At 39.5% G+C, this 26,379-nt stretch overlaps 1 pseudogene; it reads right to left on the reverse strand.

Annotated features, from left to right (window-relative positions):
* Positions 1-18,947: 18,947 nt before the first annotated feature.
* On the reverse strand, positions 18,948-19,895 carry LOC143664402 (olfactory receptor 2V2-like; annotated as a pseudogene).
* Positions 19,896-26,379: the final 6,484 nt, after the last annotated feature.

Genomic DNA, 26,379 nt, shown 5'->3' on the forward strand with positions numbered 1-26,379 from the left:
TCCAAGAGTTCGAAACATTAGGTGCATGTGATGGTTGGATAGAGTAGATTTTACCACTGTCAGACAAAATCCAACATCAGATATCACTGAGGACAGCTAACCCTCTGGATGTGTTAGGACAACAAATGCCGATTTCAGGGGGTATAGTAACTGTTGCATTTTTCCTAGACTTGAAAACACCAGCTAGTCCCACCTTTCTTAAAGCCTGTTATGAGACTGAAGAAGTCACCTCCTCTCTCTGGGTCTGCCTCCCCAACTGTAAAATAAGGATGTTTGGGAAAGAACCAGTCAGACCTTCTCTCATTCTACTGATGGAATAAAGGAACCCAATATTTTAAAAGCCAAATCTGACTTCAATTAGAGTTTTCTACCTCAAGAAAAATAGACAATAGGAAAGTTGGCAGGAGTACTTGTGGGTGGAATCAAGAACAAACATTTTCAGGTAACTGGTAACAGAGAAGGGTCATATAAGACAGAGAGGAAAAGACTTACCTGAAACCACATAATCTGATGAATCAAAAAGGGCCTGGAAATGTGGAGGGCAATCTTCAAAATCTGAAACTCTATGCCCTTGATTAACAAACTTCACCACCACTCTGGAACAGGTGTCTGATCACTTAGTTGTGTCTGCAATAGGGTTTCTCTTAGTGAATGGATGCCAACATGCCTCCATCTCCTTGAAGGAAATGGACTTGAAACCAATATGGGAAGGATCTAGGAAAGGTAGAGAAGAGAAATCTATAGGAGAAAAAACACTTATGTGGTCAGAAATGATGTAGAATCTCATCCTGGGATGTGATAGGAGAGAACTGAGTGATTGTAGCACATACCACCGAGAGGTGAGAAATGCCTAATGCCTTCTGGTTGGGCTGTGCATAGATTTTGAGAACTGCATTAAGATTAGCTAAAATGAGAAGAGAATGGGTTCTGAAACAAGCAACACAGAAAAGCTTAAAAGAGACAACTTCATTCCAATATTCTAGCAGAGTCTTTAGGGATTAAGAGAAAACCTTCCAGAAACAATAATTATAAGACACAGAGAAAATGCATCACACATCCTAAAGAAGAGCAGGGCAGGAGCGGCAAGACCAGAAGGGGAGGGGCTCTCACTGGGAGTTAGGGAAGAGCTAGGTCTCCAAGTGAGAAAAGACCCCTCCCTAGGCCAGGTTCAGGGCTCGGATGAGAGGTTTTATTTTCTGCCACCCACTCTCCCATCCATGGTTCTGCTTGTGACTAGGAAATTGGCTTCTGTTTTCATAAATCCTAAGGGACCTCTCCTCTGCCTCACTTGTATCCCCAGTCTCTGGCAATTAAGCTTCCAAGGAAAGGGAGTATTCTGCAAAGTTCTCTGCTCATCTCAGCCCCTCCAACAAAGAAACTCTCTCTCAGGGGGAGGTGGAGGGGGGACTGGGAGTGAGGGATTCTGGAGTCAACCTGGGAAACTGCCTCTCTCTCCATTCTAAAGCACAATGGAAAACGTTGGTTTTTGTTTTGTCTTGTGGTCCACCTTATGGTTGGCCAGCAACTACTCTACATCAGTGTCCTTCACAGGCCATGCTCTGGAGACCCCTGGGACCTCACCCTGCAGTATCACTCCCATCACCGAGGCTGAGTGAGCAGCCCCCCCATCTAAAGTCACACCGACTCTCCGTATCCCAGAGCTCAGTTCCACTGCAACTGAATGTAGTCCCAAAGGGGCCAAAAGACACACAGACATGCTCTGCTGGTCATCCTGTGTACGCTGTCCCTGACCGGTTCCTACGCGTGCATGCCCTAGTTCAGCTCTCACTCATCTGACCTCTCTCATTCTAAGAGGTTAAAAAAAAATAACAATAAGGTCGCTTAGATCAGATGCAGCTTTGAAGGCAGACAGAGCTCGCTGGGCATCTTATTTAGACTTGAACATGGGCAAGCGACTGAATCAATTTGAGTGCCAGGTTCCTCATAAGTAAAATCACCACAAAATGACTATTTTGATAATTAAACTGAATAGGCAATTTATTTGTGAGTTCTAACCTGTCTGGGGTTACCTGGAAAAAGGCACTTGTCTTTGTTTCGCCAAACCCAGAACTCACCCAGGGCAGAAAAGCAACAGACATTCCTCCCAGAACATCATAAGGTAAATCAATTATCCATAACTGTGTGGGGCAGAAGACTGTAACTAATGCAAACAATTGAGTGCTGGAAGCCCAGGAGGAAAAGGGGGACAGAATTTCTTTGGTAAGTTATGTCATTCAAATTCATCCACATATACTGAGGAATTTAAGAAACCACTTGCATGCTCAAGGCAGGATATATGCTCACAAAACACCTTAGGAGACATGAACATCCACTTTAATTGATCTCTAACCATAGTTCAAGCAGAAAGTGAAGCTAAGGCAGAGTTGTAAATGGTCCGCCTAAGCATTGAAGGAGTAACCCAGAACAGAGCCAATTTGAAAAAAATCTGGAAGAGGATTTTGTGTATTTTCTCCTTTTCTTCTCTCTCTTCCTTTATTTTCACTTATGATTAGAGTCTGGGAAATGCTAGTGATCAATGAAAGGAGGGGTAAGGGGTATGGTATGTGTGAATTTTTTTCTGTTCTCTTTTTATTTCTTTTTCTGAATTAATGCAAATGTTCTAAGTAGTTATCATGATGATGAACATGCAACTATGTGATGATATTGTGAATTACTGATTATATATGTAGTACGGAATGATGATGAGTTAAGAATGTTTGCATTTGTTTGTTGTTATATATTTTTTAAAAATTAAAAATTAATAAAAAAACATATTTCTAACAGAAAATGTGGAAATATTAAACTTCTCCTCCTGGGGAATTCTTGAGATTCTTGCAAGCATCAGGGGCTACCAATTTACTGCCAAGCCTTTAACCTTGGGGCTTGCCCTTATGAAACTTACTCCTTCGAAGGAGAATCTAAGCCTACTTATAATTATACCTAAGAGTCAGCCCCTGAGAACCTCTTTTGTTGCTGAAATGTGGCCTCACTCTCTAATCCAGTAAACTCTGCAGGTAAACATACTGCTCTCCTGCTGCATGTGACATCATTCCCAGGGATGAGCCTCTACCTGGCATTGTGGTTTTGAGAAAGCCTTCTTGATGAAAAGAGGGAAGGGAAATGAAACAAAATAAAGTTTTAGTTTAGTGAGAGAGTTCAAATAGAGACAAGAAGTCAATCTGGAGGTTACTCTTATGCATTATATACATGTCCCTTTTTAGTTTTAGTGTTTTAGAATAACCAGAAGGAAATACTTGAAACTGTTCAATTTTAATCCACTAGTCTGAATTCCTGAAAATGATTGTATAACTATACACCTTTTATGATGTGCCCATGTGATTATGAAAACTTTCTGACTGACATACCCTATGTCCAGTGTATGGACAGATAAGTAAAAAATATATAGACAAAAAATAAATGATGGGGTATGAAAAGATTTATGGAATGTTCTTTTTATTTTATTAATTTTAATTTTTATTTTATTATGAAAAATAACATATATACAGAAAGCAATACATTTCAAAGCACACCACAACAATTAGTTATAGAACAGATTATAGAGTTTTATATGGGGTACAGTTCCACAATTTTAGCGTTTTTCCATCTAACTTCTCCAAGGCACTGGAGACTAAAAGAAATATCAATAAAGATGACTCAGCAGTCATATTCATGTGTTAAATCCTATTTTCTCTGTTATAACTACACCTTCTCCTTTGATCTTTCTCCCAACCTTTAGTGGTATTTGGACTTTACTCATTCTAATTTTTCTATGTTGGAAAGGGCTATCAATAATATGGGATAGGGGAGGGAAATATCTGATATTCTGGAGATGCTAACTCCTTTGGATTTCAGGACTTATCTGGCCTAAGAATCCATCAGGAGATTTTAGATTCCTGGAAAGTCATCATAGTGCATGGAACATTTTGTGGAATCTCGATAAGGCCTTGGGTGTTCTTTAGGGTTGGCATGAATGGCTTTGGTTGGGGTTTGGCAAACCATGTTAATAGCAATATCTGGCTGAAACCGGTGTAAGAGGAGCCTCCAGAGTAACGTTTCAACTCTATTTGAACTCTCAGCCACTGAAATCTTGTTACAATTTCTTTTCCCCCTTTAATCAGTAAAGCATTGTTGATCCCATGGTGCCTGGGAGACTTTGACCCTGGATATCATGTCCCATGTAGGAGGGAGGGTAATGATTTTTCTTATGGAGTTGTGCTTAGAGAGGGAGAGGTCACATCTGAGCAACAAAAGAGGTTCTCTGGAAGTTACAGACATACCTATAGATACGCTTATCTTCTCTGCTACATAAATAACCTCCACAAGAGTATCTCAAGGTCAAGGGTTTTGCCTATTGACTTGGAAGCCCCTACTGTCTGAGACAGTATCAGGAATTTCCCTGGTCATAAAGTTTAATAGTTTCCTGTTTTTTCTCCCATTCTTTAGAGAACTTTGCCATTATTTTATTTATTTATTTATTTTGCATGGGCAGGCACCAGGAATTGAACCTGGGTCTCTGGCATGGCAGGCAAGAATTCTGCCACTGAGCCACGTTCGCACCCCCTATTACTTTTTAATTATCTGCTCAACACACTCTGGGATATATCCAGGTATTATATTAAGCTATACAGAATTACAAATCCTCATTCCCTCTCTGGACTCCCTGTGTTTGGGTTGTTTAAATGAACTATCCAGGCAGTTGAGTCAGATTATGTGCTACAGAAAACTTGTGTTTTGAACAATATAAACCTCTCTGTCTTTGGTTTCACAAAGTAGGTGAGGTTCTAAAATACAATGTCCTCCTTACCCCTATAATCTGATTTACATTAGTCCTGACCTGATCAGCTTCATTCTTATCTCTAACTGAAGACTGATCTCTTATTCAATTTCTTTCATCGTTGCATATGGCAATGCTGACCTTCAGAACTGCAGAAACTATTCTGTGTCTTAAGTGTCACACAGGTACCCAAGGTTCCAGGAAAATATCAGGTTAAGCATATATAGCACAGTGTCTCAAAATCTAGAAATAACAAATTACAACTCTGGAGTAAATATGTCTGCTATAGGAACTCACAATTTCAGCCCCAATTTTCTTAAAAGTATTTTCTAAATGAGACCATACAATATTTGGTCTTTTGTTTCTGGCTAATTTTGCATCATATAAGTACCACAAATTCTTTCACAACAATGTATGACTCATGAATTCGTTTCTTTCTGTAGCAGTATAATATTCAGTCATATTAATACCTCACAGTTCACCATTCTATTTCTTATCAGTGTATCTTTCAGCCACCTCGCATTCATTGGAGATCATGTATAATGTCCAAAGTCAATAGTTCCTGTCTCACTTTGTTCTCAACGCTCTTAATTTTAGACCATTATGTCTCCCATATTCATCAACACTCTCAATTTTAGGCCATTTTCATTGCTCCCATGGGAAAAATAACCATTAAACACACCCTCACCTAATAGAAAATGCAAACTTCCCCTTAACTCTTGTCCCTCTCTCCATTATTTACCCCTGGTATTGCTGTGGTACTGTTGATGTCTTCCTGTTAAACATAGCCTATATATAGCATGTGTATTAGGTAGGGTTCTCTAGAGAACCATAATCAGCAGGAGGTACCCATAGATATAAAATTTATAAAAGTGTCTCATGTACCCATGAGAATATGAAGTTCAAGGTCTGTAGGGCAGGCCGCAAGCTCCAATGAAGGTCCTGAAAGAATTCTCAGGGGAGGCTGGCTAGGAAACTGTGGGAATCGAAGAGTCCAAAATCTGTAGGGTAGGATGTGAACCTGTTGACTCCAATGAAGGGTCCTGATGAACTCCACAGGAGAGGCTCACTGGATGAAGCAGAGAAAATGACTTCTCTTCTGAAGCTTCCTTAAAAGCCTTCTGGTGATTAGATTGTCTCACTCGTTGCAGAAGGTACTCCCCTTAACTGATTACAAGTGCAATCAGCTGTGGATGCAGTCAACATAATCATGATTTAAATTGATGAAATGTCCTCATAGCAACAGATAGACCAGCACTTGCCTGACGAGACCGCCAGACATCACCACCTTGCCAAGTTGACACATGAACCTACCAGGACAGCATGCAATAGTAGTTTTCCCCTTATGCCCCCATATTATAAACACTTTGTACAAGAGTCTTACCTTTGAAGTGGTTCACACAAGAGCTTATTTATATTTGTAGTGTTAATCAGTGAAATACATGGCTCTATACAACTGCTTTCAATTATGTTCACCTTCAATATGGCAATATCACTTATAGACCTAATAATGAACTGTCTTCACTTCTATCCATTCTCTTACCTTTAAATTCAACCTCATTAGATAACCATTCACCCATCAATAGCTGTTGTGTGTCTCTATATCCCGTATATTCTGTATTATAAGCCCCTGAGTTTACCTTTACCAAAATCATAAAAGAGAAATTCAATAACTATCCTTTTGTGTCTAAGTTATTTCACTCAGCATGACGTCCTCAAGGTTCATCCATCTTATCATATCCTTCAGTATGTCATTTCATCTTACTGCTTCCCATAATATTCCATCATATGTATATAGCACATTTTGTTGATACACTCATCTCTTGGTGGGCACTTGGATGTTTCCGTCTTTTGGCAATTGGGAATAATGCAGCTACGAACATCTCTGTTCAAATGTCTGTTTGTGTCACTGCTTTCAGCTCTTCAGGGTATATAATAAGTCGTTGTATTGCCAGGTCATAGGGCAACTCAATATTTAGTTTTCTAAGGAATCACCAAACTTCCTTCCATAATGGCCGTACAATGATACACTCCCACCAGCAGTGCATAAGTGTTCCAATTTCTCCACATCCTCTCAGTGTGTTTAATAGCAGCCATTCTTATAGGTGTAAGGTGTTATCTCATTGTAGTCTTGATCTGCATTTCCCTTATAGGTAATGAGAATGAGCATCTCTTCGTGTGCTTTTTAACCATCTGTATTTGCTCTTTGGAAAAACATCTATTCGTATCTTGCTGATTTGTATGATTTCTTTATGTACCGAAGATATCAAACCTTTATCTGATACGTGATTTCATAATATTTTCTCCCATTGAGTTGGCTGCCTCTTTACTTTTCTGACAAAGTCTTTTGAGGCACAAGAGCGTTTGGTATTTTTAAATATTTTTATTGCTAAAACAACATACAATATATGTTTAAAAGTATGTGTTATGTGCGTAAAGTTTAGGAAGCTACCTCCTATTACTAGGTTTTCAAAATGTTTACTTGTATTTTCTTCTGGGAGTTTAATGGTACTGATACTTATATTTAGGTCTTTGATGCACATTAATTTTTGTATAGGGTGTAGGGTAACTTATGAAAAATGAAAAAGGTCCTCTTTCATTCTTTTGGCTGTTGATATTACTTCTTCCATGCCTATTATTGAAAAGACTATTTGATCCCAGTTCCATGGATTTAGGGGCCTTGTTGATGATCAGTTAACTATAGATATGGTGGTCTATTTCTGTGCTCTTGATTCAATTCCACTGGTCAATATTTCTATCTTTGTGTCACTACCATGCTGTTTTGGCCCCAGTGGCTTTATAATAAACTTTAAATTCAGGAAGTGTGAATCTTCCCATTTTGTTCTTTTTTGATTTTTTTATTTTTTAAGGATATTTTTAACTATTCAAGGCATCTTTCCCTTCCAAATGAATTATTAACTAGCATTTCCAGGTCTTCAAAGTAGGTTATTGGAATTTTGATTGGTACTGCATTGAAGCTATAGATCAATTTGGGTAGAATTGAAATCTTATCTATATTTAACCTTCCTGTCCATGAGCAGGGAATGTCTTTCCACCTATTTAGATCTTCTTTGATTTCTTTAAGCAATGTTATGTAGGTTTTTGCATACAGGTCCTTTATATCCTAGTTAAGTTTCTTCCTAATACTTTATTTTTTAGCTGTTATTTTGAATGGATTTTTCCCCTTAATTGCCTCCTCAGTTAGGTCATTGCTTGTGTATAGAAACATTATTCATTTTTGCACATTAATCTTATATCCTGATGCTTTGCTTAATTTGCTTATTAGCTCAAGAAGCTTTGCCATAGATTTCTCAGGATTTTCCAAGTATAGTATCATGTCATCTGCAAATAATAAAAATTTTCCTTCTTCCTTTTGAATTTGGATGCCTATTAATTTCTTTTTCTTACCTGATTGCTCGAGCTAGAATTTCTAATGCAATGTTGAATAACAGTGCAACAGAGGGCATCCTCATCTCATTCTCAATCTTATGGGGAAGGTTTTCAGTCTCTCACAATTGAGTACAATGCTGGCTATGGGTTTTTCATATATGCCCTTTATCATGTTGAGGAAGTTACCTTTGATTCCTACCTTGTGAAATGTTTTATCAGAAAAGGATGCCAAATTTTTCCAAATGCTGTTCAGCATCTTTTGAGAAGATTATGTGATTTTTCCCTTTCAATTTGTTAAAGTGCTGTATTACATTGATTGGTTTTATTGAGCTGAATAAAGAAATATTTGCAAAGTCTCCTTCGGGGACAACCAAATCAACAAGCTTAGCCTGCAATCTTGGGGTTTGCCTGTGTTCTAGTTTGAAAGCTGCCAGAATGCAATATACCAGAAATGGAATGGTTTTTAAAAAGCAGAATTCATTAAGTTGCTCCTTTACAGTTCTAATTTTGTGGAAATGTCCAAATTAACACGAGGCTATAAAAATGTCCAAGTTAAGGAATGCAGGGAAAGGTACTTTTGTTCAAGAAGGCTGATAAAGTTCATGCCTTCTCCATCAACTGGAAAGGCACATAGCAAACATGGCAAAATCTGTTAGCTTTCTCTCCAGGCTTCTTGTTTCATGAAGCTCCCTGGGGGGCCATTTTAATTCTTCATCTCCAAATGTCTCTGGCTGTGCAGTCTCTTGTGGTTCTTTCCAAAATGGTTCCCTCTTAAAGAGCTCCAGTAAGCAACCCCAACTTGAATGGGATGAGAAAAAGTTCAGTGGAACTCATCTGTTTTATTTTGCTAGCTGCTAGAATACAGTATACCAGAAACAGAGCAGCTTTTAAGGGGGGGGGGATTTATTAAGTTGCAAGTTTACATGTTCTAAGACTGTAAAAATGCCCAACTTAAGCAAGTCTATAGAAACGTCCACTCTAAGGCATCCAGGGAAAGATACCTTGGTTCAAGAAGGCCAACGATGTTTCGTATTTCTCTCTCAACTGGAAAAGCACATGGCAAACATAGCATCTTGTAGCTTTCTCTCCTGAATTCTTGTTTCATGATGTTCCCCCGGGGGTGTTTTCTTTTTGCATCTCCAAAGATCTCTGGCTGCATGGGCTCTGGGTTCTGTTGCTCTTTCCAAATGGTTCTCTCTTAAAGGGCTCTGGTAAGCAGCCCTACCTTGAATGGGTGGAGACAAGCCTCCATGGAAATCTTCTAATCAAAAGTTACCACTCACAATTGGGTGGGTCACTTCTCCATGGATGACCACAAAACTCCCACACAATATTGAATGAGGATTAAGGACATGGTTTTTCTGGGGTACACCACAGACTGAAACCAGCACAGCCCCTATGAAACTTATTCCTGAAAAGTATAGGCTATGTGTACTTGTAATTATGCCTGAGAGTCATCCTCAGAGAATCCCTTTTGTTCCTCAGATGTGGCCTCTTTCTCCTAGCCAACTCAGCAAGTATACTCACCAGCTCCCCATCCCCCACAACATGGAACAAGCATACCTCTGAACCTATCCTTGTGATTATACCGCAGATCCTTAATGTATATTCAGAGCAAACATATTCATAAACTCTTTGAAAACTCATGTTGGCTCTCTGATCTGTGGAATGAGTTCCATTATGGTAGAAAGAACAACTGGAAGCCCAGAAATTTCCAACTTCTACTTGAAGAGTAAACCAAGTCAGTCCTGCAGGATCCTTGCGGAAATTTCCAGTACTAGAACTACCAGACAGGATTTGAACTATGCACTTAATTCAACATGTCTTTTTTGTGTACAGACAGTGAATTGTACTTAGAGAATTATGGTGGATTATTGTAAAGATAGTCAGGTACCAACTCTACTCACAGTGGCTGTTATAGATGCTCTCTTATTTACTGGAGCAAATTAGCACAGCCTCTGACACCTGCTATGAAAGTTATAGGCTTATAAATGCTATATTGCTCTGTAATGTCTTGTAAATACTGTTGGAAGGAGGTAGCTTCCCTACCAGGTGAAACAGTAAAATTTTCCAATCTTGCCTCAAGGCTACAATGATTCTCCAGCTCCATAATAGAGTCTACAGAGAGCTTGGTAGTCTTAAGATGTGATAGATCACCTTGTTCCATGGACATCATTAGCATCTGTCTCAGCATCTTTTGTGTTTGCTCACTGTGTTATGTACAAAATGGGTAGGATATAGGGTAACAGAGAAAAAGATTATGTTTAGGTACATCAAGCTGATCTGGTTACCACTATCACTGGCTATCTAACATCCATTAGTAAAAACTAATTCTGAGCCCCAACAGCTTTTTTTCTTTGAAGAAACAGCTGGTCACCTGGTGGTAGGTTGATTACATTGGATCCTTTCTTCATGAACAGGATAGCAATTTGATCTCACTGAAATAGACATGCATTCTAGATATGAATTTGATTTCCTTACCTCTAATCCATCTCACAGCACCACCATCTGTGTACTTGAGGAATGCCTCCAATACCATCTTGGCGTCAGCACAACCTCACTTCCATCAAGAAACCTGTTTCACATCAAAAGAAGGGCATCAATGCATTGCATCCATGGCATTGCCCGGTCTTTCATATATCCCATCACCCAATGGCAGTTAGCCTCAGTACTGGCACCAATTCATTTACAGTGTCAGTTTGGAAAAAGAAGTCTGAAAAGATAAGGTTCCATCTCATGGAATATTGACTTTGAATCAGTAATCAGTATATGCTACTTTATCACATAGTCACAAAACAATGGGAAAATTGCATCATAAGTCAAAATTTCACCTGATAATTTTGGGTTTCTCATGCCACTGAACCAACAGGCAAATAAGAAAGCACCTCTACTAAAGTAGGGATGAGTTATTGACATTGATTACCAAAGGAAATTTGAATTTCTACTGAACACTAGTGATAGGGAGGAAAAGTTCCTGAAACAAGGGATTCTTTGGTACACTTCCCAATATTTCTATGTTCAATAGTAAAAGATAATGAGAAAGTATAGTCATCAACCAAAGGCAATGCATTGAGATACAGACCTTTTTGAATTGTGTGGATATACCATCATGCAAATAATCCCAACCAGATGAGGTTCTAGATGAGGGCAAAGGAAATGGAGAATGGGAAGTGGAAGACATGAGTTATAAATCTCAAATATGGGGTCATGGTCATGTGGGATGCTGGCGTGTGTGTGTGTGTGTGTCCATGTGTATATGTATATAAATGTGCAAGGTAATATGTTCTTCTTTCCTCCTCCTTCCTTTATTATTATATATACTGAATGTTATTGGTGCACAGTACTCAGAGGATATGATGACTAAATTTGGATTCTAATTAACATTGCCCAAATGATACCATGACTGTTGATAGATGCAAAGTGTATGGAAGATATTTATACCTTGTTAGGGAAAAACAAAATGTTGTATTACTGATATATTGTAGTTTAAATATGGGTAAATTGGTGTGGGTGGACTTTTCCAGTTATTAAACTATTATTTCAGCTCCAAACCCACTCTTTTATACTCTAGTCTGTGATGCTGGGGCTGCTTTGTCATCAAGCTACATATTAGGGTTTGCCAATAGGGGAACTAGAAGAAGAGCAAAAGCAAGGAAGAGAACAAAAGGAAATGATTTTCATGATTTCCTGTAAATATAATCTGTTTTGGTTTGCTAAATGCTGCCAGAATGTGATACACCAGAAATGGAATGGCTTTTTAAAAAGGGAATTTATTAAGTTACAAGTTTACAATTCTAAGGCTATAAAAATGTCCAAACTAAGGCATCTAAGGAAAGGTACTTTGACTCAAGGAACATGGGAAGGCATGTGTCTGGCATTTGCGGTCCATGTTCCAGGTTCTGTTGTGTCCAGTTTCTGATGCCAGTGGTTTCCTAAGTGACTAGGGGCCTCCACTTAGGTCCTCTAGGACATGACTCTGGGTTCTGGCTTGCTTAGCATCTCATGAGTAGACACATGGTGGCGCCTCCTGGGCTCTGAATCTCCAAATATCCATGTGTAGGGTCTGCTCTTTCTCTTGGCACTCCAAGCATCTCCAAATATCTTTATCTCTATCAGCTCTGAAGCAACTGTTCTCCAAGCATCTAAGCCTCCTCCAAAATGTTTTCCCTTTTAAGAACCCCAATAAACTAATCAAGACACACTTTGAATAGACAGAATCATGTCTCCATCTAATCAAAACGTCACATGCAAAACTGGGTGTGTCACATCTCCATGGAAACAATCCAATCATGGTTTGCACCCACACAAGTTTGGATTAGGAAAGAAAACATGGCTTTTGGGGGGTACATAACAATTTCAAACCAGCACATCATCTTAGCAATGTTTCTTAATCCTGAAGATGTATTGCGTGTAGGCTTTATTTTCATATTCCCAAAACCAATCTCATCCTGCTCTTCTGAGAGACAAGCAAAACCTGTCCAGTCAGGATGGGCCACGTGGCTCAGCAGGCAGAGTTCTTGCATGTCATGCCAGAGACCTGGGTTTGATTCAGGGCATGATCATGTGAAAAACAAACAAACAAACAAAAAAAACCTGACCAGTCAGTGCTCATTTTTCAGAGGTCTTGGACGAGAGATCATCTTCTAAACACCTTGAGTCCCAGAACTAATGATACAGCATCCATGTCTCAGAAGTCTGCATCTCATGAAGTCTACAGAGTGTTAAGAGAAGGGGTTTAGAGTGGAGCCTGAGGAGGAACCCAAACTTTAATGATGTACAGGAAAAGAGTGTGTTAAGCTGATCAAGAATTGTCCAGAGAAGTAGGAAGAGAAGCCTGAAGGTAAGGAAAGAAGTTTTGTATAGAAAGAGGCAGTAGTCAATAGACAAAAGACTGTGAAAAAGATAAGAAATTAAAAATGTCTCCTGGGTTTTTCCATAAAAAGTTGTGAGGACAAAACCACCACCAACACATTGCTTGCGTGGAATATTTATTACAATTGATGGTAGCACTTTTTAATAATTGTACTATTTTTAACAGTAGTTACCATTGATACAAATGATGAATGATTATGAAAATACTTCTATTTCCTATCATCCATAATTTACATTTAGTATATTTTCCCATTTATCACCTTATTATTAACACCTCACGTTAGTATCACATGTTTATCATAATTCATGAAAGAGCATTCTTATACTTGTACAATTAACTATAGACCATTGTATACAATAGTGTTTGGGTTGTAGTCCTATGTTTTATCTTTTAATGCTTATTCTAGTAATATATGCATCATAAAGATTCTCCTTTTAACCACACAAACCTACATATTTAAATGCTGCTAATTATACTCACAGTAGTGTGCTACCATTACTACTACCCTTTCCAGACCTTTACTATCAACCTAAATAGAAATTCTGTACAAGTTATACACCAACTCACCATTCTCTAATGGAAATCTATTTCCTGGTAACATATATGCTAGATTCTAACTCTGTGAGTTTGCTTACTACAATTAGTTAATAGCAATGAGATCATACAACATTTTTCCTTTTATATCTGACTTATTTCACTCAACATAATCTCCTCAAGGTTCACCCATGTTGTTTCATGCACCGGGACTTCATTCTTTTTAAGGCTGATTAATATTATATTATATGCATATACCACATTTTGTTTATCTGTTCATCAGTGGGTGGACACTGGGGTTGCTTCCATCTTTTGGCAATTGTGAGTAATGCCACTATGAACATCTGTATGCTTACATTTGTTCAAGTAATGCTTTCAGTTCTTCTGGGTATATACCTAGTAGGAGGAGGATGGTTCAGGTGCTAATTCTATAGTTAGTTTCCTGAGGAACCATCAAACTGTCTTCCACAGTGGCTGCATCATTTTACATTCCCACCAATAATGAATGAGTGTTCCTATTTCTCCACATTTTCCCCAACACATGTAGTTCTCTGGATTTTTTTCAACTTGTGGCCATTTCAGGGGATATGAAATGACATTTTGTTTTTATTTTGATTTGTGTTACCCTAATAGCTAGTGATCTTGAGTATCTTTTCAAGTGCTTTTTAGCAATTTGTATTTCCTCTTTAGAGAAATGTCTATTCATATGTTTTGCCTATTTTAATTTTTTTGTCTTTTTATTGTTGAGTTTTAGGGCTTCTTTATATATTCTGGATATTAAACCCTTATCAGATATGTGGTTTCCAAATATTTTCTCCCATTGAGTATGCTGTCCTTTCACTTCTACATAATGTCCTTTGAGGTACAAAAGTTTTTAATTAGGGGGATCCCATTTATCTCATTTTTTTCTTTTATGCTTTGTGCTTTGGGTATAAAGAAGCCATTGCCTACTACAAGACCTTTAAGATGCTCCCCTTCATTTTCTTCCAGGAGTTTAATAGTCCTGGATCTTACATTTAGTTCATTGATCCATTTTGATTTAATTTCTGTAGATGCTGTGAGATAGAGGTCCTCTTTCATTCTTTTGTATCTGGTGATCCAGTTTTCCAAGCACCATTTGTTGAAGACACTTTTTCTTTCCCATTTGTGTGATGTGGAAGGTCTGTTTCTTGTCAAAAATCAACTGACCATATATGTGAAGGTCTATTTCTGAACTCTCAAGTTGGTTCCATTGAGCCTCCTCTCCTGTCTTGTTAGATCCTATAGAGGATCATGCATTGCATTTAATCGTCATTGTCATTTAGTTGTTCTTTAGTTTAAAGGTTTATACATAAACTTCCTATTTCAACCACATCTAAGCATAAAATTTAGTGGGTTTAATCAATTTTTCAGTGTTGTGTTGCCCTCATTACCTTCCATTACTAAAACTTTCCATCTTCCCAAACAGAACACTATACACATTTTGGATTAACTCCCCACTCCCTTTGACCCCCACCCCTGGGAACCTATACTCTAATTTCAGTCTCTGTGAGCTTACATATTCTCTGACATTCTTTTTGTAGTTACCATGGGGCTTATATTTAAAGTTTTAAATCTATTACAATCTTGTTTTGCTTTGAAATCAACTTAACTTCAATAGTATACACAGCTAGGTTCCTATGACTCTTACTATCCCCATCTTTATGTTGTCCTTGTCACAAATTACATACCTATACCTTTTGTGACCAAAACCACTGATGTATGGTTAAATTTTATGCACTTCTCATTTAAATCCTGTAGGAAATAAAAAGTGGAAGTTACACACCAAAAATACAATAATACTGGCATTTGTATTTGCCCATCATCACTTTACCAGAGATGTTTATTTCTTTGTGCAGCTTCAATATCCCTCTCTCTTTTTTTTGTCATAGGCAGGCTCCAGGAATCAAACCTGTGTCTCTGGCATGGCTGACAAGAATTCTGCCACTAAACCACCATTGCACCCCCCTTTCCCTTGTTTTTGAAAGACAGTTTGGCCAGGTATGGAATTCATGGTTGGGGCAGCCCACGGTGGCTCAGCAGGCAAGGACATTTGCCTGCCATGTCAGAGGACCCAGGTTCGATTCCCAGCACCTGCCCATGTTAAAAAAAAAAAAAAGATAGAATTCTTGGTTTGCAGTTTTTTTTTCTGTCATCACTTTAAATATGTCCTCCTATTTCCTTCTTGCCTTTATGGTTTCCAATGAGAAATTGGCATTTAATTTTATTGATGCTCCCTTGTACATGGCATGTTGCTTCTTTCTTGTGGTTTTCATAACTCTCTCTTCATTTTTGGCATTCTAGAGTTTGATTGTAAAATGCTGTGATGTGGCTCTATTTTGGTTTATCCTATTTGGAGTTCATTGTGCTTCTTGGATGTGCATATTCATGTGTTTTCTTAAATTTGGAAAATTTTTGTCCTTGTTTCTTAATATTCTCTCCTTCTTCTCATTCTTGGACTCTTACAGTATGTATATTGGTCCCCTTGATGTTGTCTCACAGGTTCTACAAGCTCTTTTCACTATTGTGCACTCTGTCTTTCTTCACCTCAGACTGGATCATTTCAATTTTTTTACCTCCAAGTTTATTAATTCTTTCCTTGCCAACTCCAGTCTGCTGTTGCACCCCTCTAGGGAACTTGTTGCTGAGGCTATGGCTCTGTTTGGTTACTTTTCATAATTTTCTCCTTTCTATTGATATTTTTTGCATTCATTGTGATTTTCTTTAGTACTTTTTGAATGTTTTCCTTGAACTCTTAGAGTATCTTTAGAACTTTTTTCCCATGCCCTTTATCCCCCCCATTATTTATTTTTAAACTTATTTTTTACTCATCCGTCTATACACTGAATAAAGATAATGTCAGCCACAAGGTTTACACAGTCACATGGTCACACTGTAAAAGCTACATAGCTATACAATCATCTTAAAGAATCAAGGTTACTGGAATACAGTTGAAGAGTTCCAGGTATTTCCTTCCAACTATTCCAATCCACAAAAAACTAAAAATAGATAAAAATATAATGCATAAGAACAACCTGTAGAATGACATCTCAATTCTATTTGAAATCTCTTAGCCACTGAAACTTTATTTATTTTTTCTCTTTCCCCTTTTGGCTTTCTGAGTATAAATGTATACACCACATAAACTTCCTCTCATTGTTTTTTTTATTTTATTTTATTTTATTTGGCATGGGCAGCCTCCAGGGACTGAAACTGGGTCTTTGGCACAACAGGCAAGAATTCTGCCACTGAGCCACCTGTGCACAGCCTCTTCCCCTCCTTTTTTGAAGGACAGTTTAGCCAATGTTTGTTGACAATTTTTCTCTTTCAATATCTTATATATATCATACCACTGCCCTTTGGCCTCCATGGTTTCAGCTAAGAAATCTGCACAGAATCTTATTCAGTTTTCCTTGTGTGTGATGGACTTCTTTTCTCTTCCTGCTTTCAGAATACTGTTTGTCTTTGGCATTTGAAAATTTGATTAGTAAGTGTCTTATACTAGGTCTATTCAGATCTAATCTGTTTCGGGTATGCTGCCCTTGCTGGATCTGTAATTTTATGTCTTTCATAAGAGATGGGAAATTTTTAGGGATTATTTTGTCCATTATTCCATCTGCCCTAGTGCCATGCTCTTTTGACCACTGCAGATTTGTAATATAATTTAAAGTCAGAAAGTGTGAATTCTCCAAATTCATTCTTGCTTTTCAAGAATAGCTATTCTTGAATCATTTATGGCTATGTGAGACCCTTTAGTCTTCCAAGTAAAATTGATAATTGAGTTTACATTTCTGAAAAATAAGCAGTTGTATGTACACACCACAGTTACCCCTTCCATTCCTCAGTTGATATACCATTAGGCCACCCCCATCTATTCTGAATCACAAACACTGCCACCATAAACAAAGTGCAAATGTCCCTTCATGTCCTCACTCTCAGTTCCTCCAGTAATATACTTACCAATGGGGTTGCAGGATCATAGGGCAACACCACCCCTAGCCTGCTGTGGAACCACCACACTGCCCTCCAGCGGGGCTGTACCTCTCAGCTTCCCTACCAACAGTGATAGATACATCTATTTCTCTAGCACTTGTTTCTCTCTGTTCACTTTTCAAGAGTTTATTTGCACATAATGCAATACAACTTAAGTAGCCATGCTTTTGCCATCATAATCTATGTGCAGACATCCTCTTTTCTTCTACCAAGAATCTATACCTTCTGCCCATATCCCCAACTTGTTGACATTTAGTTTTGGCATAATACCTTTGTTACATTTAGTGGAAGCATATTACGGTGCTACTGTAATGTAATGCCTGGATTCATCCCAGAGTGTCTTAAGCAGACAATAAAAAAGTATTGGCAAGGTTCCTTGAGAGATGGAGGAAAATATATGGATTTATATTTCCTTTTGTGTGTCTGGGCATATGCTCTCTCTATTGGAAATCCTATCATCTCCAAGTGTCTGCATTTCAGTCAGCTCTCCCAGCTTCTTGCATCTCCTGGGGTTTCTGCATTTCCAAAACATCTATGTCTGCATCAGCATCTGAGGTTTCTCCAAAATGTTTTCCCCTTTAAAGGACTCCAGTAACAAAATCAAGACCCACCTTGAATGGGCAGGGTCACATCTCCATCTAAACAAAAGGCCACACCATTGAGCGGGTCAATATCCATGGAAATAATCTAATCAAAGGCTTCAACCCAAACAATAGGTCTGGCCCCATAAGATTGAATCCAGGTTAAAACATTGCTTTTCTGGGGTGCAAAAAGTTTCAAACTAGCACAATTGGGGCTTGACAAACCATAGCAATTAGCAATATATAGCTGATGCTTTCATAAGAGTAGCCACCAGGATAAACTCTCAGCTCTATTTGAACTCTCTTAGCCACTGAAATCTTGTTTTGTTCCATTTATTTTCCCCATTTTGGTCTGCAATGCACTTTTGATCCCACAATGCCAGGGCCAGGCTCATCCCTGGGAGTAATGTCGCATGTTGTCTGGACAACTTTCACCCCTGATTGGCATGTTACATGTAGGGCTGAGGGTAATGATTTTCTTTGTAGAGCTGGGCTTAGGGAAAGAGATAGGCCACATCTGAGCAACAAAACTTATATTCTTTTTTATTGTAGTTAACAAAATTTGGAAAAAATCAACTGGTTTTTCATCAGAGTTAGGGAGAATGATTTTCGAGTTTAAAAGCTACCCAAAGCCTGTATTGAACCCCCTAGCATCCCTGTGAGATAGGGCAATTGTCATGATTCTCATGATTACTGAGGATAACTGAGATCGATATAGACTGAATTATTCACCCAACATCACATACCTAGAAGGTGAGAGGGCCAGGAGGTGGATGTCCCACATTCAGTGCTGGCTACCAACCCTGCAGCAGTCCAGCACCTTCCTCAGCGCCCCCATCACCTCCTGGTTCCTCAAGCAATAAATGAGGGGGTTGAGTATGGGAGTGAGGACCGTGTAGAAGACAGAGACCACCTTGTCGTGACTGGGCACCCGGTAGCACTTAGGCCTCAGGTAGATGAACATGGCTGCTCTATAGAAGAGGGACACGGCTGTCAGGTGGGAGGAACAGGTGGCCAGAGCCTTCTTCCGAGCCTGAGCAGAGTTCAAAAGGAGCACGGTCCCGAGGATGTGAGCATAGGAGGCCACGATGATGGAGAAGGCAAAGAGGAGCATGAAGACACAGCAAGCATATATCACTTTCTCAAAAATGGATGTGTCAGCACAGGCCAGATTCAACAAGGAGAACACTTCACAGAAAAAGTAGTCCACTTCCCTGAAACCACAGTAAGGGAAGGTCATTACTACCACCATCTGGACCAAACCATCTAGTATCCCAAAGGCCTAAGAGCTTCCAACAATCTGGAGACAGACCCTCTGACTCATGAGGATAGGATAGTGCAATGGGTGGCTGATGGCCACATAGTGGTCATAAGCCATGAGCCCAAGCAAGAGCCCCTCAGAGGCCACAAGAGTGACAAAGAGGCCAGTTTGTAAGCCACAACACACAAAGGAGATGGACTTCTTGCCAGACAGGAAGGTGACTGCCATCTTTGGCACAGTATTACAGACCAACTTGAGGTCCATGAGGAAAACCTGACTGAGGAAGAAGTACATGGCTGTATGAAGTCGGGAATCTATGTAGGTCAGGAAGTTGAGGAGGACATTCCCACAGAGAGCAACTGTGAAGACCACCATGATAGCAGAGAAAATAACAAGATCACCTAGACTATGGGTAAAGATGCCCAGGAGAACAAAATCCTCTGTGGATGACTGGTTGAACCATGTTGCCATGGCTTAGTTTCCTAGTCAATTGAGAATATGGACAAAAAATCATTAGATTGACAGACATTTCTTTATTCAACATTGCATTCTACTTTTCTTTAGCTAGCTGCTTTCTTTGTAATTTATCAAGCCTCAACAGCATAAGTTCTGGGACATAAAAGGGGAGACTTCTCCATACCTCCATGAACAAAATGAGCTCTCCTTTCTCAGAAAATTGGATCACATATCTATATTTGCACATATCCATACCAAGTGGAGTAAACGCTGAGTTATTTTATGTGTCACAGGATCTTTGGAAATCCTCCTTCAGCAGAGTTTCAGCTTTGCCATTTAACACTGACACTTTCATCTGGAATCACATGGAATTGGGAAACTAGCTCTAAAAGGGTTTGGATTATTTCATTCATGAGATAATATACACATTAAAATAAGGGGATTAAAAAATTATTCTTGTGACATATACAACACATAGTATCCCATTTATCCACTTTCAACTATACATTTCCATGGTCAGTTAATTACATTTGAAATTTGGTGCCACCACATGAGTGGCTCTTTAGTTTGTTTACCTTTCTCATATTCTGAAGGTTTAATCATGTCAGCCATGCCATTATATTTATCATATAGACAAGGAAGGGCCTTCTGTGGAGGCCCTTCTCTACATGAGAAAGGAAGGGTGTAGTTGGGTGACATCATTGTCAATGATATTGGGAGTGACAGGAAAGTCACAGGGTCAATGGGATAAACAATGACTTGGTTCACAAATCTCTCGAGAACAGTTAAGGTCCTGAGTTGTGCTCCACTTTTAAAATAACTTGAGGGTCGAAGCCTCAGTAGAAGTAGGCTGATAAACCAGGACAAGTAATATCTGCTAACTAAGGTATCATAAATAGAAGTCAAAGAGCTCTCTTTCTAAAATCCTTCCAATTCATTTCTTGCACATGGAATCCTGAACCATTAATTCACTGCTTTATAAAAGTTCCAGTTAATTCATTCGGGGTTTGTCAATGAAGAAAGATTCCCCTTCTTCTTTGGTCCAGAATTTTTTCCAAACACCTTATTATGGAGGGGAATCAGAAACATGGCTTGATTTTACAGGGACAGAAGCCAAAGCAAAAAAAGTCATGAATATTTTTAAAAAGATAAAAAATGCCTGGATGATATTTGTAATATCTAAACCAATGCAAGTAGAGGAACAGATGATTATAACGTACTGAGTGGAAAACATGCAAATATTCTACCACAACTCTTTTATCATTAGCCTCACACTCTCACCTAATTGAACCATCTCTTCATCCTCAAAGGCATTTCTAATTCCTTTAGGCTTCTCTGTTCTCCAGTTCCATCACTGTCCTTCTCATTTCACTTGTTGCTTTATCCATCCAGCAGTTGCCCTATCAGACATTTTCATGATTTTGCAAGTAGCACTGCAGTGCAGTATATTTTCCTTAATGTTTTTATTATGCTGTGTAATAAACATCACTAAATTGTAGCAGCTTAAAGTAAGAAACATTTCTTATCTCACCATTGCATGGGTCAGGAGTCTGGGTGTAGCTTAGATGGACGCATCTGGCTGAAGGTCTCTGATGAGGTGCAGTTAAGCTGTCAGTCCAGCTACAGTCCTCTCAAGGGTCGGCTGAAGGAGGATCCACTTCTAAGCTCACTCATGTGGCTGTTGATGGCCTTGTTCTCCCTCCCCAGGGCTGCTCACAGCACGGCAGTTGACTTCCCCCAGGATTAGCAATGCAAGAGCAGTGAGAGCAAAACACCCAGATGGAAGCTGCGGTCATTATAACCTAGTATGGAAAGTGAAATCCCATCACTTCGGCTGCACCAAGTTCTTTAGAAGTGAGTCACTAGATCCCGTCTACACTCAAGGACAGAAAATTACACGAGGGCATGACTTTCAGCAGGTGGGAACCAAGGGGCCATCTTAGAGGCTTCTTACCACCTTCATTCGCGTGAGTCCTGATGGCTACTATCAAGCAACTGGACACTGATGAATTTTAACACAAAACCTTGTCATACAAGAAAGATGGTGATGTACATGGAGCATGGAAAACAAAGAATAAAAGTTTGTCAGTCTAAATCTCATCCACTGAAAAGCGTCAGGTCTCTGCCTGGCTCTCGTGACAGGCGATACATAATCAGTAAACATCGTGTCTGATTTTCGCATCTTTTCATACTCACATTCCATTCTTCCACTTGACCTCTTAGTCATCCTGTGATGAAAGTGCAGTGACTGTTAAAATAGACCCTCTGTTTCAAATGAAGAAACAAATGCTGAGGATTTGGCTGGATTGCCCAATGTTTTCTCATTTTGTTCACTACATCAGGCTGTTTCTGAGCAAAAATATCTCTAGAATGGCAATCTAGCTTATCAGTTAGACATTTTCAGTGAGGAACTTCCAATCCCTTTTATCTAATCTTGGCTTACCCAGCAGCCTTCTGATCCATAATCTGGGCACTTAAAGACTGTGGCTCCTTTTGGTGAAGAGTAGTACTGGTTTCTGTTAGACACAGCTCTCATTGAAGATTGCTAAATTATCACCTGTGGTTACTAAATTTCTCTATCTGAGTTTGGTTAGTTTAAATGGAATTCTCCAATCTTAGTGAAAATTGCAATTATACTTCTGAGCCTATAGAACTGAGGGAAAGATGATGATGAGACTCAGTCTGAGAAGCCAGAGAAACCAGTTGCCTGCCCATCTTGGCAGCTCTCCAAATGATGTCAAAATCTGCATTCATACCCCAGACATTCCACCCAATCCCCAGACTCATACACTTGCTTGTTTTGCACTTGAAACAGAGAAAGGCTAAGCTGAAATTCTTACCTCTTCTGCTCATCTTATCTCCTTAATCTAATACCTTAGTCTCCCTATCATTCAAGCTCAAAATGACCCATGTTGGATGTCCCTATGCCCCCCAAATCTAATCAGTCTCCAAAGTCCTGTAGATGCCCTTAGTGGGAGCTCTTGCTTTCTACATCTGTCTGGCCCCCCACTTTCCTCCCTATTTGCATGACTTTAATTCACAGCATCATAATTTTTCCAGAATCATATAACAGCATCCTACATGCTCCTATATACTGCCCACCACAGTCATCTCACGGGGCATCTGTTTGTGGGTCACTTCGCTGTTCAAGATGTTGAACAGATGTCTGCCTCTAACAGATTTAAGTCCTGTGTGCTCCCATTCTCCTTTTCTAGCTTTTTCTCCCATACCCCTTCTTAAATAAAGCTCTGTTCCACCACACCTGCCACATGCAGCTTACTAGATATGACTTCTTCTTTTCCCTGCTTACATTTTGCTTATGCTTTCCATTCACCCAGCATATCTTCTGCCAGTCTCCTCCTAATGAAATGTTTTAATCCACTACAGGGTTCAGTGCAAACCTGTTTCTGCCATAAAGGATCCTTTGCTGGCTTGAAGCTTTTATGTACCAGAAAGAACATGTTTTTTAAATCTGTTCATGTGGGTGCAGACCTATTTTGGGTGGGACCTTCAGGTTAAGTTATTTCAATAGAGATATGATCCACCCATTCAAGATGGGTCTTAATCCTTTTTCTGGAGTCCTTTTTGAGAAAATAAAGAGAAAAATCAGAGCAAGCACTTAGAGAGAGAGAAGATCCCCGAAGAAGCAATCAACATCCCACAGAAGTTGAAAGAGTCACTGAAGTCAGCCATGTGCCTTCCTAGGTAGCAGAGATGTCCCAGATGCCAGAAGCCTTTTTTCAGAAAAAGCAGCCTCATGTGAATGCCTTAATTTGAGACATTTTCATGGGCTTAGAATTGTACATTGTAAGGTAATAGATCCCCATTGTTATAAGCAAGTTCATTTCTGGTATGTTGCATTTCAGCACTTTACCTGACCACAACACATCCTCTAACTGACCACCCAGGCAAATGGTCCCCACCACTGTGGCCCTTCATGTCATGTTCATTTGACAAAAAGAGCATTCTCTCTTGTGTGGTGATCTCCTTGCTTCCCCTATCAGCGGCCAGATAATGATCTTAAACCTGTCAGATGGTTTCACTCTTGTGCTCAAGATGTACCATTGGCTTCCAATGCACTCAGAGAAAGGCCCAGATCCTTTGAAGACCCTAAAAGTTGTAGATGACACCCACCAACCCTACCCACACAGCCAACCTCCAACCTGGTCTTCTGTTCTCTCCTCTCACTCAGGGTGCTTCAGTCTTTATTTTTTCCCCCAGAACAAGCCAGACACATTCCTACCCTGACAGATCTGATGGTTTGTTTTGCTTTTGTTTTCATCATCAGCTAGATGAGCATCATGAAAGTAGTGCTTGCTGCCTCCTTTGCTCATTGCTCTATGCCCAGGAAGGTTGCGCCACAAAATTTGTCTTGACTGAATAAAATGCATGATGTTGTAATATGCAGCTATCATTTCCATTTTCTGAAAGCAGATCGTGTTCTATAATTGCAGGAGACTTTCACCTTGACCTAAATGTAAAAGAGGTCACTGCTTGGTTCCTTTCTATGAGAGACATTCAGTGATAATCTAAGAAATATCTTCAGCTACGCACAAAAAGCCAGGGTGATCTTCACAAATAGATGATTGTCAGATCTAGAAGACATTCACATACTAATATATTCATGTTTATCTTATCTCACTGCAAAGAGGACGTGAGGGAAATACTCAGGACACACCCTCTGTGCCCTGGAAAACTTCCTAAACTAAGATGATGCTACCCTGCTCCATGACAAAGGAGGTGAGACCCTTGGGCTGAGTCCCTCCATGGGGGAGCAGTCCTGCCACCTGTCCAAGAAGATATGCCCACATGACCATGCCAGGGGTGATGTTGAAGAGGTTTAAAACATGAGCATGTTGCTGTTCTTACAGTCGTCAATCATCATCTTGATTACATAGGTCCCAGGTTCAATCAACCAGCAGGACAACCGGATCCCCCTCCATCTCACAGCAGCAATTCCTCCTCCTGTGCTGAGGACACATGGTGCTCTCCATTGTGTGCAGAGGTCCTCAGCACATGTACCTGCAGGTGATGCATTCCCTCTCTCCCTCTCCACTCTTCTCTCTCTCATCATTTCTTTCATTTTTCACATGGTTCTCTCATCAGAAAGTGTCACACAGTATACTTACAAAACAGGTGTTTCTCCTAGAAGAGAATTTTCTCTGCAGAAATAGCAAACATAGATAGAAAATGAGAAAGGACACCTGCAACCCTGGGTCCAAGAACTAGCTCTATTACACTAAGAATCAACCTTCCAGTGCTATGAGCCTCTGCGAGACACAGTTGCATCATTTGTAAAATGAGGAAAATTAAACCCATCCTCTACCCCTACACTCCTGTGAGCCTCTAATAAAGAGGTTTATGTGAAATTTTCCAGGAAAGGCTTCTAAAATTTAAGTTATACAACAATCAACAGTACGTTGTTGACTGATAATGTTTATTGCCACATCCTGCATAATTCCCTTGAACTCAATATCATCATACCCATTGTGTACCCAGCATCTCCCCATTGGATGTCCAATAGCCTTTTTCTAAGTGATCAAAAAGATCACTTTCTCCTGGTCTTCTCTGGAGAAGCACCTGTCCTCTCTATTTCTTTCCCACCTCAATTATGGCACATCCATCTAGTTGCCGAGCCTGCATAACTTGCATCATCATTGACTTCTCTTTCTGTCTCACACAGATGTCCAAACCAACAGAACACCTTTCTGTCTCACACAGATGTCCAAACCAACAGAACCTGTGGGTTCTTCTTATGAAATACATCCACCACTGACTACTTTTCACTTCTCACCTGCTCCCAACTTGATCATGCCATTATACCAAGATGACTATAATGGCCCCTAACTGAACTTGTCTCCTGATTCCACCCAGCTCCACAGTCTGATTCCCACATAGCAGCTGGAGAGAACCTATCACAGTAAGAATAAAAGCTAAAGTGCTTTAAAAAAAAACCATAAAAATTTCCTAGCATGTCCTCCATACTGTCCAGACCCATTTCTTCTGCTCTTCCATGGTGCGCACTAGACTCGTCTCACTAGCCTTCCTGCTTTTCTTCCCACAACTTGCTAAAATCTACTTGGGTGCTGGCTATTGGATCTTCATAGAAGCATCTTCCCAGACATCCTCCACCTTGTTTGCCCACCTCTTTCTCACCTTCTCTCAAAGTATTTTCTAAGCATCCTATTTAACATTCAGCCCTTCTGACCTCCCTGTTCCCTACCCTACCTTGTCTTTCCTACAGCAGTCCAAGCCTCCAGATGTGCCATATTTTATTCCTATGATTTGCTTGTTTTCTGCTCCCCTAGCTGGCACCTGAGTTTCCTGATGCTGTGTTTTGCTCACTGTGAACTCCCCTGCTCCTAGAATAGTGCCTGCCACATATTATGCTTTTGATAAATATTTATTGGGTGAATAATTATGTTAAATACAAATATCTCAAGAAATTATTCTATTGTTTCATACACTTGTATTTCTTGTACTCTAATTTCAGACTTTT

The sequence above is a fragment of the Tamandua tetradactyla genome, chromosome 20 (genome assembly GCF_023851605.1).
Source record: "Tamandua tetradactyla isolate mTamTet1 chromosome 20, mTamTet1.pri, whole genome shotgun sequence".
NCBI lineage: Eukaryota > Metazoa > Chordata > Mammalia > Pilosa > Myrmecophagidae > Tamandua > Tamandua tetradactyla.